Genomic DNA, 4,113 nt, shown 5'->3' with positions numbered 1-4,113 from the left:
GTCTCACGCTGAGTGTCTCAGCCAGGGTGGGCCCAGAGTTCCAGAGCTCCAAAGCTCCAAAGGGCAGGCAGTGAGCGGCGAGAGTGGCCCTGGGCCCCCCACAGGGTACTTCAGCCAGGAATGGGACTGGTGTCTCTGAGGGGCAGGTGCCCAGAGCCTCCCTGAGTGACTGGCGGCTTGGTACTGGGTGCCGGACTGGAGACAATGTAGCCAGGGAGGGAGCTGGGAGGGGGCTGGGATCCAAGACTCCCATGCACGCAGTGGAACAGCAACAGTAGGGGGCCACAATATCTGGCCCTGCGTGGGACCAAAGGTCCCCGGGCCTCGCACCAGCGCAGCTGGTGGTGCTCTGGGGGGTGGGGGAAGAGAGGTAAGAGTCTTTTGGGGAATTCACATTCGGAGAATCTCACAAGTTCACCTATGCTGTCACCATCTTGTTCCCGTCTCCAAATAAGGTCTCTAAATTGCCCATAAACACAGAAAGAGGGGTTCATCTACATCAGTCATCAGGGAACTGCAATTAGTATCACCTTGTAATACCGTTATAAATCCATTCAAATGGCAATATTAAGAAGATTTATAATACCAGATATCTTCAAGGACCAGAACAGTGAGAACTCTAAAACACTGCCATGGGAGTGTAAATTGGTGCAACCACTTTGGAAGACTCTTCACCATTATCTATTAAATTTGAATATATGCAAAACCTATGATTCATCACTTCCTAGAAATATACTCCATATAAATGCAAGAACATGTGTAGCAAAAGATGTAAACAAGAGTGTGTGTCTGTTTAGAGTGAGAAGATTTGAGAGTACATTTTTGAACAAAGGGAAATGAATCAGTAGAAAGGAAAACTGTAAAAAATATGACTGGAAGAGATGATAATTATTACATCAAAACCCTCTACTTCGTGGCCTCCAAACTTCTTCACCATTGTACATTTGCTCCTGCCCTTTGCCCCAACATTTAGCAGAGCAGGTGGGGAAGGAAGTCAAGAAATAAGAGAAAGAAACTCACACATCATTCTCCATCACAGATTTTTTCTAACCAAGAACAAATTGGAATGGGGAGAAAGGAAAGTAGTTTTATGTTGCATGAAGGATTAACATTCTTAAATAAATTCAGGTTTGGGAGTATCTGAAATGGAATGCTTTGTTTATGCTTTGTGTTATGCCTAAGAAGCAATCAGATCCACTGGTGGTGAGGCAGTAGAGAAAAGATGAGACAAAGATTTGATCACACTTAAAGACAGTTAAACAAGAGTAATAAGCCTTAGAGACATGTTGTACAGAAAAAAATAGCGAATATAATAAATAATAATGCATTGCATATTTCAAAATTGCTAAAAGTAGATTTTAAATATTTTCACCAAAAAATGGAAAGCATGTGAGCTGACTAATCTGTTCATTAGTTTGACTTAATCATTCTACAATGTAATCATAGATTAAAACCTTATGTTGTACCTGCATAAATATGCACAATTACTACTTATCAATCAAAACCAAAATTATTTTTGAAAAGTAAGGACAATAGTGAGAGAGAAACAAAGGTAGGTAGTGATATTCCCTGCAGTGGATACTGAGGTTTATCACTTAGCTTCCTTCCATAACCTTTTCAGGGTTGAGACCCCTATTTCCCCAGTACTGATGGTGTTGGTGGCTGACTGCTTTTAGCTTTCTCAGAGTTGCCTGCAGTCAAAGGCAGCCACTCATCTAAGGTTGTGCCTCCTTCCCGAGGTCATCTTGTATCCAATGACTGGTCCATGTAAAACAGACCCTGTGAAGGCCCACCCCTTCCAACTCCAGAACTCCTCATAGAATGATTGTGACTGCCACTCAGCTGTGCCTCAAACACAGTTTCAAACCTCAAACTCAGCTGAGGTTTCCTCAAACTCAGTATGATTGATATTTTGAGCCAGATAATTCTTTGTTGTGGTGGCCACCCTGTATATTACAGGGCATCGAGCAGCATCCTTGGCCTCTCCCTACCAGATGCCAGTATGTCTCCAGATATGGCTAAATATATCTTGGGACACAAATCTTCCCCAGTTGAGAATCATGATGCAATCCTGCCCCCTTCACTCCACACAGGTGTTGATCCTGAGAGCATTCCCCAATAAACTCCCTGCACACAAATCACCAGATCTCTGGCACACCCCAATGAATGCAGCTCACTCAATAAGCACATGTGTTTATAAATTGGCAAATTATAACTGTACTACTGTAATTATATTATAAACACTATAGAGTCTAAACAAAAAATAATCTAAGGTGCGATAAAAAAATAAGCATAATTAGTAGTTCAGCATCTTTCCCTATTCAAAAGAATGTTTACTAGCACCTCCTAGATAGCCTAAACTCTGCATGGAAGACCAGTGCCCAGGGAGTTGGGAGGGAACAGCCAAAAGAATGTAAGTGGATAGGTGGAGAGTTCAGTCTTAGTCATTCTCTGAGTTATGGGAAAAAGGAGAGAATGGTTAAAATAAAGGCTTTTAGAGTCATATGGTAATGGATGGCAAGATTGAGTGCATATCCAGATGGCATCAACCACTTCGGTAGAGTCAGATAACAGGGATTTGGGGCTAAATAGAGAAGTAGATCAGGCACGTCTGACAATGTCTACAAGCTACCTGTTAAAATTCTTATTTAAAAAATACAACAAAAGTTTAAAAGCTAGCAAGGGCAGAGAAAAGTAAAGATAAGAAAGACCATGAGTCAAAGTTCAGAAGGAAACACTTTTATTTGTATCATTATTGCATTGTAGGTGAGTTCTTAAACTTCCAACACGTTCTCTTACATCTAAACTGAAATTAGGCCATCACATACTTTTATAAGCTTTTTAAAATATCATACTATTAGAAATAAGGAGAAATTTTAAAAAATTACACAAAGAAGTGGATAGATAATCATAGTAAAAGACCTCATTCCATTATCAGTCCATTTTAGACGGAATATAAAAATAGATGACATAGTTTTTGAATAATATAAATAATAATGTTGAAAAAATGCTTTTTTGCATGAACATTTAAGACCCAAGCTTCTAACCTCTCTTGGAGCATTCCTCAGGTTATTCTGAGAGAGTTTTAGAGTATTAATCCATAAGTCTTCAGGACCAGATCCCTCAAAGTTTGGGAGTTATTCATCTTTGTGCACTCCAGAAAGGTGAGAGACAACCTCTTCCCTCAAACACCACGGTAAATGTGTAAAATGTATGATATGATATTGAAAAAACAAAAATAAAAAGTTAAGATAAATTGTATTAAAAAGTCTTCTTGGTTTTTTTTAAGGTAGTCAAAAACCAGAAAAAAACAAATAAAAAATAAGGTTGATTAGTCTAACTACCTAAAACAGCAACTACACACACAAAAAAAATCTATTATAAAAAATTCTAAAAACTTGGAAAATTACTTAAATTTCCAAGGAAATCTGAAAACTTAATTTTATGTCAGTAAAATGGAAATCTTAGATGAAATTCATACATTCCTAGAAAAATATAACCTACCAAACAGACTCACCAAAAAATGCTTTGTGAATATTATAACAGATAAACAAGCTGACTAAGCATTTTAAAGTCTACATACATGAGCAGAAATGAACATTCAAAATAAGATTTTCCCAATCTTATTAAAAACCCTTCAAAAAGTTAAGAAAGAGGGAACAAACATTCTCCAACTCAAACTCACAGAAAAAAAAAAAAAAAGACATAGAGAGCCAAGCTACAGAAGAAATGCAAAATACAAATAAACATATTAAAAAAGATACAACTGCACTATTAGCTACAAATTCAAATTCAAGTCATAATTATGCCAGTTTTGTTTCTCAAATTTGCAGTTATTTTGTGGGTGTAGTACATTGAAGACCAGTAAGAGAACAAATTGTTACAACTTTTATGGAGAGCAATGAGAAGAATTTGGCAAGATGTATCAAAATTTCTTCAAAAATGCATATTTTGCATGCAGTGATTTTACTTATAAGAATGTATTTTTAGCAAATCACCAGAAATATGGGCAAATAAGAATGTTTATTACAATATTATTAAAAATAAGAATAGCTGATTGAAACTATTTTATTCGTCTATGGGAGAATAATTAAATATCTTTGAATATGTTCA

Source organism: Carlito syrichta, unplaced genomic scaffold (genome assembly GCF_000164805.1).
Source record: "Carlito syrichta isolate Samal-C Ts95f unplaced genomic scaffold, Tarsius_syrichta-2.0.1 Scaffold306600, whole genome shotgun sequence".
Taxonomy (NCBI): domain Eukaryota; kingdom Metazoa; phylum Chordata; class Mammalia; order Primates; family Tarsiidae; genus Carlito; species Carlito syrichta.
Note: the sequence above shows the minus strand (reverse complement) of the source record.